Source organism: Struthio camelus, chromosome 12 (assembly GCF_040807025.1).
Source record: "Struthio camelus isolate bStrCam1 chromosome 12, bStrCam1.hap1, whole genome shotgun sequence".
Taxonomy (NCBI): domain Eukaryota; kingdom Metazoa; phylum Chordata; class Aves; order Struthioniformes; family Struthionidae; genus Struthio; species Struthio camelus.
The window spans coordinates 22476948-22496155 of record NC_090953.1 but is presented as its reverse complement, the minus strand read 5'-3'; the positions used below and the strand labels follow the sequence as shown (position 1 = coordinate 22496155).

Here is a 19208-nt window from a genome sequence, read left to right as displayed (position 1 = left end):
AGGTTTTATGAAGTTTGTAGACCATATATCTGCAGTCTTCATTTAGTATGTTTCAATTTCTTTGTTTTTTCAGCAATCTAAAGAGGATATGTTTTCTAAACACAGTAAAAGAGAACTCATTTATCATGACAAGATATTACAGGTACAGCTTGCAACAAAACCCAGAAGTTCTTTAAAACTTCACCTCAACTTTGTGTTGCAGTGCAGGAGGAAACCTGCAAGACGGATCCTGCAAGAGCCTTGCTTTTCCAACCGCCTCACTGCGTTCAGACATTAAAGCACGCAACTTGCAGTTTGTGTTACAAAGGTATAAGTCACTTTTAGCATGAGGGATAGCCTTTTATAGTTGTTCAGAGTTGAAAGTCGACTTGCAATAACTGCTAAACCTCTTTCTGCAGTGGCAGACGACAGCAGAAATGGCTTTCGTGTCGAAACCTGATTGGAGCCTTCTGTAACATTTAATGTTTCATTTTAACAGTAACCTCAAAAAGCCTGATATGTTGTTATCTGAGATTTTATTGCAGTTGTTGTTTCTTATTTAAATGTCCTATCTCACTTGAGATTTAATGTAATTAGAACCAACCCGTGGAAAAATGTTTTTCTATTATGTGCTAGCTATTGTTGTTCCAGTCAAAATGGTAAAGCAAATCAAACAGGATATAATGAAAGTGATAAAAACCATTTGCAAAACGCAGTTTTCCTGAGGGAAGTAAAAGGCATCAGTGTGCTTCTGGTTTTGCTTTGCATTTCTAAACTGGTGTAGGTCTGGAATAACTCTGCTGAGGTTTGTCTCTGCACCTGAGAACAGAATCAGGTATGTCTGAGAGCAATCTAACTTGGCAGTTATCAAAGGGAACTAGAAGTACCACAGCAATAAGCCTTTTTTTCCTATTACAGTAGTGTTGCTCTGCCATCTTATTCAGCCAGCATTAGGTCTACCTGTCAACTGAGGTGGGTGTGTAAAGCAGTAGATCTAAATTAAGCATCCTTAAAGACTTTCCTGTAGCATCTCGTACAGTCCATACCCAAAGCTATAGTGTAGCAATATGCACTTCTGGTACAAAAAGCGAGGTCTGTGATTTTCCAAACTGAATGTCAAAGGGGAAGAGTCAGTTTTTTTGGTCTGGCGTAGAGGCCAGGAACCCAGCCGGAGGGGGAGGCTAAGCTGTTCCCTCCTTGCTGTCTCTCTGTTCCTTCCTGAACTGAGGAGTTCAGATGTTATTGCTCTGTATCTTTTAGCTTTTGTATCAGGTTTATAATGTTATTTAAAGCTATCTTGCAATATTTTTTCTCTTTTGTGAACAATACTTGTGACTAGGCTTTCATATCATTAGCATGTATTACAGTAATCTGTATTAATTCACAGTGGTACTGATAGACTTTAAGTTACAGAGGCTTAATCAAAAGCAATCAAGAGACTGCATGCCCTAGGATACGGCTAGAAATGTAATGCTTCCAAGGGGTGATGGTAGGATTTAAAGCCTTGCTATTTTAGCTCACAGCAGCTGCGCGTTGTTGGGTTGAGTTTCGGCATTGCACAATGCCTTACCGGTGTCAGAGCAGGCGAGTTTATTTCTGTTATTGTGACGTTCGTCTCATTTTTGACAAGGGGGGTTGGGAGATGCAGAGAAGTACAAACAACTAAGTCTATCTTCATACAAATGTTCTCCGAAGCAACCGATTGATCTCTTGGGTTTTTTATTTTTTAAAAATTGATGGCCTAGAAATTCAAATTTAAAAATCATTAGTTTAGTACTTTAAAACTATATTAAACTTCAGATGTAATTTAGAAAAAAAAAAAAGGCCACCTGAAAAATGTTCTCCTGTTCATAAGTTTCTGTTCTTGGTGCTACTGAATTTGCAGAACGCTCGTGCTCAAATTCGTCTCTGCGGTTGCCTTCAACTCTGTGGAATTATGGAAATAGTAATTTCTTCCTCTCTCCTCCCCCCATCCCTTTTTCGTAAAGAATTGATCAAATGCTTAGAGTACACATGCTGCGTATGAATATTTATAAAAACTTTTATGACATTTAACAAGGCAGTGCTTCATGGCTGTCTCTTAGTGAATGCACGTTATAAAGTACCTGTAATTTCTTTGCAGTCGCACTTGCTCTGTATTAGTTTGATTGCAGATTGATGGGAGCTGTAGGCTCCTCGAGGCGGTTGGGCTGCAGTTGTTGGAGATGAAGAAGTACAGCAATCAGTGCTGTGTTCCCTACTTTTCTGTTACAACACTTGTGTTTAACACTTAATAAGAATACATTTTTCATGCAACATTTACATTTAAGTCATAGAAAATTATTAGATGGAAATCTTCTAGCTGTATTGCATAAATACCTGAAACCCTGCGTTTATACTTTGACCCTGTAAGAAACCGTTAAATGCCTTCTGCTTGAAATGCTAACACTGTGTTGAGCAATTGAATGGCCCTAGAGCGCGCTCTACAAACTGCTTGGACTCTCTTATTAATGCAAAATTATGTTTTAGTCTCCACTTTGTGCATTATCGCTCAGGAATACTGCATCCTGTGAATGCCTAATTGTGTATAAAAAGCTTCAGAAAGTGTAATGCACCCATTTCTAAAAAGCAAATGGAAGCTAGCATCTGTTAATAGCAGTGTTTATTCCCTTCTATTTCTATAAAGAATTTGGATCAGATTTAGCATTTGAGCAGTGAAGGTGGATGAGAAAGAAGAAATATTGTAGAAGTAGGTTAATAGAGGGGGCAGAAGAGAATACAGTTTACCCGTTAGCAAATCTGAAGAGAGTTTTAGAACTGTGTTTGGAAGTTCGCTGTTCACAATATTATGACCTTCCTCTCCTCCACTTAAAATAATAAAAATAAACTTATATAGGGCATGGGCTCTACCATCTACATTACTGTATTTATTGAAGATATACAGTGTTTGAGCTGAATTTAATTTTCTGTGTTGGAAATTATTTAATGGCACTTTGTAAATGATACATAGGTCTACATGAATGCATGTCTTTTGGTAAATACTCTATAAAGAAGAACAACTTCAGTCACCCTTACCACCAAGATTGCTACAGCAAACAGCTATGGCTGCGTACGCTCGCCATGGGCCACCCTTCTGCTTGCAACAGGTCAGACAGCACCATGGTAAAATAGCGCAGGAGCTGAGAGCCGATCCAGTTTTAACATCCGTACGGCAGACCCACTGCTCCAGCAGCAGCGAGAACCATCCCTAAAATGCCGTAGACAAAGCCATCTAATCTCATGGTGAGGCAACTACAATAGGTATCCAGATGTGTGCAGCTGGATTTGAGTGTATTGTTGCTAGCTGTATTCTAATAGACTGTTTCTATAACGACATGTTTCAAGCAGTCAGTGGTTTTAAATCTTTCGCTGGAATAAGCTGGTTGTCTAAAATAATTTTCCACGGATTCATTGCTAGCATAAATTTTTAGTATATCATGTCTTCTCAGTCTTGAATCCTCTTTTATCCAGTCACGCTCATTTTAGCTTTCTGCCTGTGCTGTGTATATTTTGTGTATTAATTTCAGGATCTCCGAAATATACCAAAGTGTTTCATAATTCTAATTTCTTCCATTTTATATGTGTGTGTGTATATGTAAATATAAAAACAGTACATACAATGGATCCCTCTCAACTACTGCAGTATACAAACCATATGCCTAATACCTGTGAATTTTTAAAGAAGGCACTAGTTAAGTGACTTTCAGTTCCTAAACTACTGTTGTTCTTAATTATTCTTTATTTGAAGGTAGTGCTTTTAATCTCTTTCCCAAACTTTTTTTCCCCAAACTTTTTAATCTCTTTCCCAAACAGTAATTTTAGAATCACTTTCATGATTTGAGAAGGTGAACTGAAAGAGACAAAACCAGTAAGCAGTTTACCTTTCAATTAAACTTCTATACTTGCTGTATTACAGCTATCCTGTAATTCTACAATAGTATTAAATGAAAATAATCATTTTCAGTTGTGCTGTAGCTCAGTTTGCCTGGCTGTTAAGCCTCTGATATTTGGGCCATCTGATGCACGGCCTTTGAAAAGATACAGTTCACAACTTAGTTGCCACTTTAAGAAAAGTACGCACGCACCTAGGTTTTGTTATGAGTGTGTTTAATAGTAGTAGTAATGCTGAAATTTGGTATAATGATCCAGTGCATGCAAGAAAACAAAGAACGTGTGTCCAGATTCCTGTGGGATAACTTATCAGATCCATCCAAGCAGCCTAAAAAATGACAATCTGTAGTCGCAGTAATCTCAAGGGTTTTTGAAACACTTTCTTCAAAGGGTACTGTCTTGGAAAATTGACCTTTAAAAAAAGTCAGATGAGTGTATAAGTCAGTTTGACAATTCCTCCTAACTTCTCTTTAAGCATTATTTTTAGACTGTAAAAATAAAGCGTGTGCCAGGAAATCAAGCAGTGAGATTCCGGGAACCTTTTGAGTTTTTCACTTGTCAATTGATCATGACGTATTAAGGGTTCACAGAGACTTGAGGCAGCATTTATTTAATTATTTTTACATAGCCTCAAACTAGTTCTTTCATCATACCCTGGAAGTAAACCCTCGTTCAATGAGTTAACTTGCTAGAACTTATGTCTTGCCTACAACTAGTTACTACAAACCTGTCCGCTTCAAAAATGGATTGCGTTGGGCAATACGGGGAATCTCTCCTTTCCTCCTCTCTTTTTTCATTCTTTAACACAACACTGCAGACATTAATGATGATGTTACCTAATTTCAGCAAGCAGCCATCTCATTATCTCTGTGAAGTCTCTCTTCTGCTATTTTCCTTTCCAGTTCTTTGTTCTTCGAGTTTTAGTGTGTAGTCAAAAGAGTGCCTTGGCTGAAGAGTGAAAACTGGATTTCAGACTGCTGTTACTTGTGAAATGTAGTACATCGCCCACACATCCCAAGGCAGTGATTGAAGATCCTTTCTAATTTGTCTTACTTGAGAAATAGAATAGAAATCATCTGCTCAGTGTTTCAGACTACCTCTGTGCATAACCATTCATCTGGGCTGCTCTGAAAAGAAGAATGTGAAAATAAGACATGGTTAATGTACCAGTCTTTTCTGCCTGGAGAACAAATTTAACATAAGAACTTTAGAGATATAGGTCCACAGTCTTATCTTCTGACTATGCAACGCTCATTAGCATTTGTGAAACCATGCTTTTGTTAATCATGTTGAATTATATGAGACATGCAAGAATTGGCTGCTGGGACAGAAGTATGGTATGTTGGTACTGAATTGCATTTGCCAAAATGCAGCAGAAAAGCAGCCGGCTAGCGCAGATCAGGAGCATTACTGCAGTGGCGTGAGTGCAATTGCCTGTGCACCTGCGTCCTGCAACCAGGAGAGCAACTCGTAGCTGGAGTTAAAACAGAGTCAAATAGGTCCATTACAGCGGTGTCTACTGAGCGCTTTGATATTTTTTAAGGTGATATCTTGCTTTGGCAGAAGCCAAAGTGAACATAAATGAAAATTGTATATGAAGCTGTTCTTTCCAACATGTGTATTCTAAGAAATGCTGTTACCTTTTTTGTTTCCTTCCATCTTTCTCTTTACTGTTCTTGTCCCTTCAATGCCATATGAAAGTAAGGATTTAAAAAAAATTTTTTTTTTTTGTAGGAAAAGTTTTTGTTCTAATAGGTATTGAGAGAGACCTATAGAGTGCAGAGCAAATCTACGTCACTGGGAATTTCAGTTATTCAGCATACCTGTCTCAAGCAATGCAGGGGCCAAATCCTACAACTGCATTTAAACCGGTGAAAAGCAGCTGATGAATATTCCATTTTTGCAGTTCGGCAGTTAGGAGTTTTTTGCGTGTTGCATTCTTGCATCGACGCACAGTTTTGTGCCTTCTTAGCACTTAGGTTATTGCAATTTCTACCACAATTAAGTCTTTGGGAGCACTATTAACACACTCAATTTCAAGAAAAGACTTGTTAAAACAGATTACTTAAAGAAATAAACACTTTCCTGAGTGTGACCTGTGAAAAATGATTTGAGTAAGGGGCATTTAAAACAGCAGAATCAAGCAGAAGGTGAAGTTAGGAGTCCTAAATTGTCCAGTTAAGCCAGAAAATGTCTGTAAATTTCTGTGAAAGCCTGAAAAGTTAGCCTTGAATTTTTATGCAAATTAATCAAACTGATATTTCTGTCGAATAACAGACATGCCTGGTACTATTGCAAAAATTACAAACTTGTGAACAAAAAGTTTTGTTTTTAAAATGACTTTAAAAATGGCTTTTTAAAAATTCATTGTTTTTGCAAAACCTAGTATCTTCTCTTCCTCATAGCACTTCAATACTGAAATTATCTCCAAAATCTTAGTCCAAAGTGATGGATTATACAAATCATCTCAAGTGTCAGATAATCTTTATAAATAACCGTATGGGATATAAATGTTCCCATTTTCCAGTTAAGAAATACCATTATTGACTAATTTGCTTAGTGTAAGTAAGCACTGGCAAGTCCTAAGCAGTTTTTCCATAACCGTATTGTTTCACGCTGTCTATCCTGCAGTTTTAGGAGGGCCCTGTGGCCTCTGGCCACCCGAGAAGCTTCCTGAAGTTAAAGTTGGCTGCGCGTGCCAAAGCAGGCGCTGCGGTACCTCCTTTCTGCTCCAATGTCTCTTCTGTCCACAACTGCTTTTCCCCAGCCCACGAACATATGGGAAAAGGGCTTCTGCAGGTCTCAGGTGGTCTTGCAACTTCTGGCACTTCTTTTGTATCTACCCATGAACTTGGAGTTCCAGGTATGCCACGTTGTCTGTTGGAGAGCAACAGTTTGAAGGTGCTAATAACAATTCACAGAAGTCACTACTGATTAAAGGTTTGAGCTCAGTTTTCTCTTTCTAATTAAAAAAACAATTTTTTAATTAATTCCTCACTGCCACCATGCATTATTAAGCCACATTGGAGCCCACAACCTTTAAATCTGCAGTGCAGATTTTTCCATATAAACTGTAGGATTAAGTACTACAGAGAGCATGTAGTCTCTTCCCTGGGCTGTGCTATCGAGACATGGCATGCATGTCACCTCTTGTGCACCATATTTTTGAAACAGTGTTTGGAAAGTGCGATGTTGATTCCTGAGCTATTTTCCTGATTGGAAGGAGTATTAATACCACTTCCAGACCTACCTGTAGGGGCTGAGACCATGACCTCCGTATCTCAGGCTACACCCAAGGGCCAAGTCTGTAAGTGTGAATTCAGTCCTAGATTCAAACTTCCTGTATATTTTTCTAGTCTGCTAGAAAGGTACAAAAGACTGTTCTGTATTGCTACTTGATATATTCCATTTGAAGGGAACTGTAATACAATAAAGGCTTAGTCTGTCAAATTAGATACCTGGATTCTTCTCCCAAGTATATTTAACAGTTGCAAATTCTGTGAAATAAGGGGAGTGTTAGCTGCTATTTTACAGTGGCAGCAATGGGGTTGCAGTGCAGAAAAATGATAGGAAGATGTGGAAAAAGTATTGTTAACTGTCTTGTAGCCTCATGCCTGTTCCTGAGAAGATGGAGTAGGACTTGGTCTCTCAGTTTTCTTAGTCCTCATTAGACTACTTCTTCGTATCCTTACAGCTCGGTTCAAAATGGCATAGTATTGCATATGCCAGGAATAAAACAGGGCCCTCCAAGAGAGGGCTGATAATAGCAGCCTTTCATATTTTACTCAAGTTGATGGTGACAGACTGTAATTGCCTTGGGCTTAGGTGGTTTGTGTGAAATCATTCCTCTATAATGGTGGGCTCATAAATGTCTTGCATGTTAATGAAGTGCAAAGTCATGAACCCTTGCCCAAAAAGGGAAAGAATTCAGATGAGCGTGATTTTGCTTTTACCTTGTGAACCCTGTCGATCATGACTGAGTCATGTTGGCAGAACAAGATGGGAAACTCATGTTATGTTTCTTCTGGATAGAAAAAGCTCTGAATCTTCAGGATTCTGTCAAGCGCAAGCAGCAAATTTATGATTGGCATTCAGCTCCTTTAGGAAAACATCTGCATCTTTAAAAAAGAGCTAAAGGAAGAAGTTGAGTACCGTTTCTGAAAACAAAAATTCTCGCCGATTCCCTTTCTCTTTGCTGCCTTTGATAAAGCTTGTTTACAGTGCTTCAATTTTGTTGTTTCACACTGTGTCCTGACCCAGTGAATAAGTACTGGCTAGGTTTCAAGCTTGCGATTCTCAAGCATGATCAGCAGCCTCTTAATTAATATCTGAGAACTCTGGCAGCATCGCTGCTCGTAGGCGGAAGGAGCAGCCAGGTGGGAAGCCCGGGCTGCCAGGCCTGCCTGGAGCAGGAAGGGGCTGTGGGACATGGAGGGATGCTCTGGCACCCTTGTACCCTGCACAGGCTCTTTGGGGTAACTTCCTCAGGTCTGCAAGCAGCTGAATTCAACTGGATATTCCTGCTGCCTACAAAGCAGATTGATCCTTATGGTATGTTTTGGCTGCATGTAGTTGGCCATTTTCAGAATACACTCTAGGTAATTCCCTCTCTCCTCTCTTTCATCTTATGATGCTGGAGTAGAGCTCATAGTGGTTCACATGGGTTTGCATGTATATCTTAGAAAATAAACAGAGGCCATTTCTCCTCTCACGAAGACAATTAAGCAAATTCTCTAGCTCCAAAAACACTCTGAATGTAAAGATAAAAGGCAATACAGAGTTTCTGTTAAATTTCCTTTCTGATTTTGTTCCTGACTATATTTAATGATGCCTTTACTGCAAACATCCTCTATGCATGGATTATTTTTAAGTATGGAATCAGATTTGCTGGACCAAAATAAGTTAGTGATTTATTCCTGCCCTATATCATGTCTTTTTTTGGTGACTTGAAAAGGTGGTAACTGACTGTTAGATGCTCTGTGTCGTGCTGTTAGTCCTTTTCTGTAATCGTGGAGGGATGCAGTCACATTGGAGTCGCTCCCAAGGTCTCTGGATCGCTGCTGTCTTGTGGACGGGAAAATTTTTCAGGAGCTGGTGATACTGCTAACTCAAGTTTTCTAGCTAAGGAGCATGAAAAGCACTGTGTTCTTCACAGCAGTCCACAAAATGATGTTTTTAAATAGGTAAGGTATTACCTTTCTTGGCTTTTGGTCTGTATTACATGCTGCAGTTAAAAGCATACTAGAATTTTGTACTTGATGGATTATTTACAGTGTGTATTTAGTACCGTTATGGTAAATCCGTGTTGGTACCATCTGGTGAAAACAAGCAGAAGGCTCTACGTTAGCAGAAGTGCAGTTCTGTCAGTAGAACCGAGTCCTCTACGAGGAGCTGCGTGAACACTGTTATGTCACTCTGGCATCACACCTTCTCCTGCCTCTGCCTAACGTTGCTTTGCAATTTGCAGAATTGTATAGTGTACATTTGGGCATGGGAACACACAAAGAGTCCATGGCAAATCAAATCCTGCTGTTTGGGAGTCTGTTAACCAGGAACGCAAGGAAGGATGAGAAGTCCTAAAGTAAAAGATAAGCAGTCAGAAACAACACTTACTCAGCAGACTAAGTAAAAAAATCTATTTTTATTTAGTATGAATGCGCTAAAAAGCACACAACTGCATTATCTACTAATTCCTTTCCTAAGCAAAATTTCAAATATGACAGTGCTTTTGTCCCTGTAGGGTTCTCATCAGCAGTGGCTTCCCATTTATGGGGTGGATTATAGACAAAGAGGTACCTAAGAATATCTGTTGTAAGGCATAGGGTTGGGAGTTTTTTCTAACGTCAACATTAGTAAACAATAATGTTTAACCTGCTGCCTTATAGCTGATCACTCATTTCATCCCGATAGTTTATGAGTGCAGATTAAAATGTATTGCATTCATCAAATCTGGTAAAATAGTTTATTCAGATGAATAAGTGGCATACTAATTAGGAGAGTAGTCTGAGTGAGAATAAGCTGCTTGAACTTACTTTGATGGCCAGAAAATTAGCTGTAGCGTTTCTCAAGGTTATCAGCAACACTCAAATTGGAATGTCTTTGATCATAAATGCGAGGAAGAAGTGTGAGTAGGTGGTTTCTCTGTAATGGGAACGGGAATGAGTTTTTATGAAGATTCTAGTCCTCCTTTCCAACCACTTGCTGCACCATGTAGCAAATGAGGTATATTAATGTGTCTTATTTTTATTTATATTTTCCATAAGTAACAATGGTTCTTCAGAAGTTAAATTGTTTGCATTAATTTTAGAGAAAAATCCCTTTCATATCCGTCCTCTGCCATCTTATTCTAATTTTTCTATCCTGTAGTATGACGTTTAAACTACTCTTTTATAGCCCTTTCGTATAACTTCCTTACCTTTGTCATTATCCCCTTCTTATATATCCGTTACTATTGATTTGTGTGAATCATAAGAGGAGATACGCTAGTGTAACACACAGTCACTGGCCCCAAGTAGTTTACAGCCTGAGGTCCCAGTTGACAGATATCATACGCGAGCATGTACTCATTAAAAATTGAAATGAATACAGAAACCTTCCCAGGGCTGAGATTTAAGCCTGACATAACAAAGAGTGACAAAACAAGGTGGTAGGAGAAAAAAAGAGAAAGGCCAAGCCACTGAGAGACAATGGGGGTTAATATTCCTTAAGCATTTAGTTAGTTTCAGTACTTTTTGTTTAGTGTAGCAACAGAAAGAGTAGGTTCTGATAAAATAGAGAAAACAGAATCATGTTATAAAAAGATTCATTTTGAGAAGGGTCTTGCCTGAGGAAGATTTATCCAGGTGAAACTGTGAACAAAAGGGAGCTGCCACGCAGAGGCATTGGGGATAGGTAATGTTGATTGGATTGGAAGGGCACAGATGCGGGCGGGAGCAAATTTTCTGCTCAACTCAAACAGCAAATGCTTGGTTTAAGCATGGAAATTGGAAGGCTTAAATTTATCCCACCTAATGCAATGGGCTAGATGATCTCCAGATCTTCCAACCTGAACCATTCTGTGATTCTGTGAACTCTTGATGTCTCATCATCTGTATAAATGTCTAATCGTTTTCTGAGTCCAGCTGACCTCTTGGTCTCTTGTGCCAGGAAGCTCTTTTGTATGAAATAATTTTCTTTTTACAGATTTAAACAAGCTGTCTCTCAGGTCTGTTGTTCTTGTTTCATGGGAGACTAAACAGGAACACTCAGTGTATCTCCTTTATGTTATCAATCATTTAATATGTTGCAAACATGTTATTTTGTTGTGTTTCTGAACTAAACTATCCTAATCTTTTTAGTTTCAATTAATATGGAAAGCTTTTCATCCCTTAAAATGTTTCTCTGTCCTTTTTTATACTGTATTTCTTCCTGAGATGTCGTAAGTAGAACTGAACACAATATTCAGTAAGTCGCATCACTGTTTTCCTGTGAAAACTTTTTCCTGTTTCCTATATGAAAGCATATAATTTTCTGGCTCTCTTGCATATTTTGTTGCACCACTTGCATGTTCTGCTGTTGCGCATTTGTGAGACCTTTAAAAAAAAAGTTAAAGAAAATTGTATTTTGCCCACTATTTCATTATCTGTTAGGAAAAAGAATTGCAAGTTTCCCTTACAGATGTCATAATGAAACACATGACTCTTTCATACTATACTTACCTAGCTGCTAAACTTACGCTTGATTTTGATAAGACACCACATATTTTTGACTGGCTCAGCCACTTAGTTCTCAAGTTTCTCCACAGTTCGTGGCTTTACATAATCCAGTCCCGCTCAGCTGTTGCTCTTAATTTATAAGTTATTTTTAATACCTCATTTTTATATGGTGGCTGAGAGTATTTTTACACTTAATTCTCTCAAGTCTTTATTTAGCATCTCGCAGGGATCTTGGGGAGGTGGTTGAGAATGATGCAGAGTAATCGTTTGGCTTCTCTGCAGTGTCTTTATCTTCTGTATTGCAACCAACCTCTTATACAAAGGCTGCAATCTAATGAGTATCAGATATTAGCAGATAATAAATTATCTGCTTTTGATACTACTGTGTTTTATTTTGTTTGTCTTCAGCTTTTTTTTAATCAGATCGTTCATATCCTTTCTAATATTATTTTGTATTTTACAAGCCACAAGTTACTTTGCAAAAACCAAAGATGATGGATATATTTTTTTGTAATAGTTTATTTGGCTCTATCAAGGGTTAAGTGTAAAGATTTTTGGAACCCGAGGTCGCAGCAGCCCAAAAAGAGAATTTGAAGTAAATTGCAGTTGCAGAACTGATGGATTCACTGTTGCAGTAATAATATTCACTCTTTTCATTTTCAAACTGTGCTCAGCAGAAGGATAATCACAAATGTTTACCAGGTTTTATAACTGCAGAAATAGTATCACTGTTTTTCAGGTGTTTCATTGTTGTTGGTTGTAAACACTTACATTCTGTGGAGATTTAACAGTCTTGTAAAGTTTGTTCTTCTAGGTGTTTTCATGTGCTTAAACAACTGGCAAAAGACAGCAAAGGGCAAGATTTCAAGGGTACTGAAACACTGAGTCTAGGAAAGATAAATCAAAGATAATCAGATTGGTCAAGGTATAGTCATATTGATGCATTCTCCAGATTCTGTGAAGGGCTTAATTCACATAATTTTGCTTAAGTGTAAACAGAGTTGAGACAAACTCAAGTGCACTGACCCTGAGGATGAATTTTTATTATTATTCTGGTTGCCTTCAGTTAATGAGCTTGCCCTTAATTTGCTGCTGGATCTTGGAACGTTGTATGTAATCCTTTTTAGGAAGCAAGGTAAACAAACTGTTTATAAGTCTGACTTATCTTACTGGGTCTTTTCTTAAAAAAAAAAAAAAAAAAAAAAAAAAAAGGACAAAAACTTGTTTTTGTGTAAGTGAAAAGAAATAATATTCCTAAAGAACATACTCTACAGTGTTGTCTGAGTGATTACGAGTCAGTATATGTTTAAGGTATATTAAAGCTATATGATGATTTTTCCAAAAGGAAAAATATATTTTTATGGTTTTCTCTGGTTAAAGAATTTTCTCATCTTACTGGAACTCAGAAGAAGTTCATATTCAAATTAATTATTTGGCTGGTCTGTTGGCCTCCAAACCAATTGTGAGAGCTTGTCCTTATTACTGGTCTGCTAAATGTGATAATGCAGGATCTAATGGGATTACCTGTGCAGATCCTGAAGATATTTCTTGCCTCTATGCTGCTACATGGAAGTACCTGTTTGGATTAGGTAAATTTTAAAGAAATGCCCATTTTCTTCTGAGGCATTAGAGATTGTCTAGCCATAGGCAGATTTCTGCTCCATTTTGTTTCTTATTTGTATAGTATTTTTCCTTATGGGTTTTAGATGGCAAAAACCTATTTGAGGGTTTCCTTCACTTACTTTTTTTTATAAAAATATTTATAAAATATATATATTTATAAAATATTTATAAAATATATATATAAATATAAATTTATAAATATAAAATATTTATAAAATATATATAAATATAAATTTATATATATATATAAATATAAAAATATTTATTAAAAGTTTTATAAAATATTAATATAACTTAAATTCTTTTTAACTGAGAGATAATGGTAAGACAGCGGAGGAGGTTAAAACCAGAAATAGTGGGAGGCTCTATTCCTGACTTTTTTTCATAGTCTTGCAGCAACTTTGCAACTGTTTTTTAGCAGTAGTTTGGTAGTGATTCTGCTGTCCTTTCCAACCATCACAGCCCTCATGTTTCAGCAGCAGAGTACACTGATGTCCAAAGAGCGATTCTAAAGGTGGCCACTTCTTAGTTTGTCGTTGAGACAATCTGCTTAAGGTTCATTCCGTTTTCTGCAGAATTTTTATTTTATTGCCTCAGACGGTTAGCAGGGCACTCAGTTCTACCTAGAATTAAAAATAAAAACTATCTGAAAGGAGATAGAACTTTTATTTTCTAACAAAAATGATAAAACTCAGTACTTACGGAAAATCTCCATCAGTGCTGTCTGCCATAGTCACAGTTCTAGCCTTGTTACAGTGATCAGATATTTGATGAATAATAGTTTCACATTCTTTCCTGGCATGCCTCTTGCAAAGTAAGTGCTGTGATCCGCTGAATATGGCATCACATTGTAAATAAGGAAATTTGGTTTCTATTTCTTATCTTCCACCACCTGGATTTATGGCTTTGAGGAAGATCTTGAGTGGCTGTTCCTCTGTCTACAAAATCTGAATTAGTAAATTCTTATTTTCCTTTGCAAAGTGTTGTGAGATCTGTGAGTGCAATTCTCACATTTTTAAATACTGATATTTTAGTTTTTATTTCCAACTTCTGCTGCAGTCCTGTATGGCATCTTATACCTTTTTTACTTGATTTACATTCCATTAATAAATGTTGCAAGATTAGCCAGAGCACAGTGCTTCTGGGTTCTGTATGGAAACACGCGTGGGTATCTCAGCATGCCTTAAAATTGGGACCATGTTTTCTCTGACTGTAAAGCTCTTCTATCCGTGTTGTATTTCATGCATGTAACAGCTGTTGCAGTTAGTTTCACTAGGGCTTTGTTTTTCTTTGAAGTTCTACAAAGGACCTAAACTTTGAGAAGAATTAGATTTTTTTTCAAGGCTTGAAGGACGAGGTAACCTAAATGGCACATGCATCGTCTGTTTGTAGTCCCAGTTATCTGTGCTGGATGTATTCACGTTTCAGTGGCCCTGGGTCAGTAAGCTGTCACACTGGCTGGGATGCAGAGCCTGTTGCCACCCAAGTAGGACAGTATGTAGGAGTTGGAGCCTTTTGGTTTTCCAAAGAATCTCTTAACATGTTTACAATTATAATAAAAGAAAAGAAAGAGAAATCAGATATTGAGAAGATTGACCATGATTTGGTTCTTGCTATGTTACGCTTCTTTTGTTCTTGTTCTGTTACACTTCTGCTGTTGTTTATGATGATCAGTGACTGTCCACATCACTAGAAGTAGTTCAGACAAAACCACAAAGCCATAGTGGTTTTGTGGTGTCCAGGCACTCCCATATAGGAAACCTAGGTTGCATTCCCACTGTTGATTTTTCAGTCTGTGGACGTGCTTGTTAATGGTGAGAGGTTGGTGGGTTGTTCACTAGTGATTTAATGGACCGTAGTCTCATAAGAAGGTTGATCAATGAAATTTACTCTGCACTATAAAAATTGTGGGCCCATTTTCATGGCTTTTCCCTGAAGCGGAGCAAACAAGAGGAAAACTGTTGGAAGTATGTAGTGATCTAAGAGGAGACAAAAGAGTGATAGCGTTACAATTGCAAATGATGAAATGCACACTTGTGCATAGTGCTCAGTAACATAACAGGCATTCATTTAAGGGGAGTTTTTTTGCAGCGTACAGCATTGAAAGCACATGTCTAATAGGTGCATTCATTTTAATATGCTCGTTCATTGAGCAGGCCTGATTAATTAGTGCGTGTCACCATCTGGTACTTACTGAGACTATTCATTTTTAAAATGTTGAAATTGTAGGGAATGTTGCACACCAATTAAGTTCCTTTTAATTGGATTATGTTAGTATAAAGTATTATTGGAGAAAGCCTTCTTTGCGATTCAGCCAGCATGCATCTAAGGGGAGACCTGCCAGCCTGAAATTGCTTAGAACAAAGGGAAATGCCTGAAATGCATGTTTATTACGATCTTTGTGCACTCAACAAAAAAGATGTCAATAAATAAAAGCTACAAAAATACTTCTGCATCGCTGTGCAAGGCTCAGTTTTCCTGACATGAGCATGAGACAGCTGCTCGCCGCTTCATCTCTGCGCTGCAATGCTGAATCTGTGGTGGTCTTGCACTGCCCTAGAAAGTGAAGTAAGTTTTTGCATTTCTGTTTGACCTCAACTTAACAGGCCAGGCCGAGCCTTCCTATGCGTGGTCGTGTACCTGCTGGAGTGCGTCGCATTATTCCTGTTTGCACAAGGAGTGATCTGGCCTTTAAAGCTGATAAACTCTCTGCACCGACTCAACCGTTTAGTGACTGAAGTATCACGATCTGCGGCTGCAGCATCCTGTTAGGGGTAGAGCTTCTCTGTCTGTACTCGTTCCTGTCCTTGACTCACATGGTGAATTTTAGTTACTTCATGTCATTGCACCGCAGTGTTTCCACGTATAAATGGCGAAAAATAATAATGTTTTTCAACTTACATAAAAGGCTTTCAGGTCGAAGGATGAAATGCATACCATACCATTGACATTATGTATTTACTGTTAACACTTTCTTTAGAAGCCTAGTGCTAGTCTGTATTTAGCATCTCAGGTTATTATTGCCTGGATTTTGCTGAAATTTTCTGTCTTCCAGTAAGTCTTCCCAGCTACTCATTGCAAAGGAAGCAGGACCAGCAGCATGTGCAGTCCTGCTCCTTCGCAGTTAAGTGGGTTATAATTGCAAGAAAGAAAACTATGGAAGAAGAGGTACCTGGAGCACCATAGCAGCAGAGAACAGATGTGGGCCTGTCTGGATCCCTTCATGACCTTTTTTCTTTTGAAGAGTAGGATAAAATTGTAGAAATGAACAATGTCAGGATGTCTGAGCCAAAAGAAATGTGTTATTTGTGTGCATTTTCGTTGCCTTCAGTGGACTCTGCTGCCCCCTACCAAGTTGTAGCTGTTAACTGCAATTGAAGCAATATCCTGAATACATGAAGAATATGGATTTAGATTGTTGTTATATTGAAAGAAGCCTTCAATTCTACTCTATTTTTGGGGTCATAATAGTGATCCTGTAGTTGAAACAATAAATGTAATTTTTTAAGGGAGAGGAAGATATCAGAAAAATCACTTTTAATTATACAGCAATGAAGAAATGCAAAAAATGGACAGACTTCTTTTTTAGAGCACGAATACTTGTTTGCAAACATAAAGGTCACTGTAAATCTAGTTTTTAATAGCATCCACATACTTCTGATTTCAAAGTATGAAAGTAGCACCATGTTAGAGTTCTTTTACTTCTATGTTAAGAAAAATGCAGATTTCCTCTTGTCTGAAGGTGCATATTTCCTCTTTTAGAGCTGCAGACAGTGTCAAAGCATGTTACAAGAACTGCTCCTCCTGCGACTGCCTGAGCCAGCTGAAACCCATCTGTGGTTTATCAAACTGTTAAATCAGTGGCTCTTCTCTGTTTCACAGATTGTGTCAAAAATCGTGTCAGAGCATGTGGTCATGTTTAAACCATTTGCATTAAGTGCTGAAGTGCACACAATTTAAAATATGGATATAAGTCTTATGTATTTTCTGTCTGTGTATGACTGTACATGTCTGCATCTATATACACATGTCTGCATACGTTTTATTTTTAAGCTAGATTGCTATAGTGGTACTTCTGGGACGTGGAATATATGTTCACACGGGGCTATGACTATGCCTGATTTTTGTGCTCCGATTGGAGTGTTGCTTTAGTGTTATGTTAAGCTGCCCATAGCTGGCATTCAGACATTAAGCACAGCACTGATTTGGGCCAGAGGAAAACAGATCAGTAGCAGTATCTCTGAGCAAATGGGAGTAAATACAGCCAGCAATAGACCATAAAAATCTTGTCACGTGGAAGATGTGAAATAGACTACTTTCTCATCATTTTACCCCAACCTTACTAGCAGAAAATGTTTAGCCTAAAAGGCCATAAACCAGTCTGTCTGTGATGGGATTCCAGAGCACGAGTATTTTGTGCATTTTCTGGGAAACAATACCATCCAGTTAAATCTTAGAAACCGCACACACGTGCACTAACCCTTTTGTTGAAATTGTTTGCTCAGAGATTTTAGGTAATGCAGAAATATATTTTCCAAGAATTGAATTTCAGTTGGTGTAGCTTTTCTTCTTTTATTTGGGAAGTGCTTGAAAGGAAGTTGCTAACCGGGGTGCAAAATTCTGGTCTGCTCACTCTTGCTCTTAATGATGTCAGGAGCATTATTTCTTAATGTGATTTTTCTAGTTTACAGTATGTGGACTTGTAAAGTGTTGAACCAACAAATCCTGGCAGAGTTCAGAAAACCGAAACGATGTTCAACTCGGTGTGTGTGCATGTGTTTTATAACAAAGGCTGAAAGTTTGGGTAGATCTCCATCTGGCAGAGTTTATATCTGTTAGGTCATACAGAGAAGGCTTTTGGCACTGACTTTTTGGCAGAAAGCTTTGTCTGGAAACGTATTTAGTCAGCGTATGAAATCTGATAGCTCTGGTACCACCAATGTATCTGAAGATACTCTAATAGAGTTAGACTCCAGCCCCATCTGGTGTCAGAACAGGGTTGCTGTTTTGGAGAGCTCTCCAACGCAGGGCAGTACTTTGCCAGTGCACAGTACGGTGCGTGAGGAGATTGGCAAATTTATACTGGTGTCAGATTTTCCGAATGGTTTATACCATGATGAAAAGCCGTTGTGCCCTAGGTGCGTTCAGCAAAGCAGTCTGACGGATGAGTTGCCATCCACGAACCCTCTTTGAGAGCTACATCTTTAACTGAACAGGTTCATTAGGATACTTCAAATGTATCTATGCGATCAGCAAGTGTATTTTCACACAAAGCCTCGAAGAATATCAAAGTATCAATTGTCAATGCCTGTGTTTGCAGATGCAGTGCTGAACACAGGGAGATTCTTTCATGCGGTAGAAATCTGTCAGATAATTTTTGAGTTACACAACGACAAAGAGACCAGACCTGTGGATTTGGCTGAGAAGGCTTAAAATCTTCAGGCATTAATTTAGGAAACTCTCAAATCCTGGCTATTCCAAGCACTATAAAATACAGCAGAGCCATGTTTGGTTTTTACTTGAGGCTGATCATTTCAGGAAATCGTAAGACTTACTTGGAAGTAGATTTTCGGTTATCTGAGGCTAACACTTTTCTTGGGGTTTAGTTTAGGTGGAATAGCTACACGTGAAACAAATCAATGACTAAAAATCTATAGCTCTGTTTTATTGATGTAAACTAGGTTTATTTGCCGCTACAATAAGCTAAAGAGAAGGAAAAGTAACTTTCTGGAAAGGTTATCCCAGCATTTTTATCTAACTTTTCCAGAATACAGTCCAGCCTGCCTGTTCAACCAAAGCATCTGTCCAGTAATCATTTAACTTGAAGAAAAAGGTGCTAAAATGGCAGAAGAGTTTGGAATTGCTTGAACGTATTTTCCCACTTAAGCTGAGCTCGTTCACGTTTGAAGCTAAAACAAATGATCTATGTTGTATTTGCGAGACTAAAACATACTCTTACTTTCCTGTCTCATATTTAAATGGTTATGTCTGTGGCAATATGCA

General features: G+C 38.1%; 1 protein-coding gene across 6 annotated transcripts in view; it reads left to right on the top strand.

The window, feature by feature from the left end:
* Positions 1 to 19208, top strand: part of PEAK1 (pseudopodium enriched atypical kinase 1) — a 131020-nt gene that overhangs the window by 69629 nt on the left and 42183 nt on the right. The gene's annotated exons all lie outside the window — the stretch shown is intronic.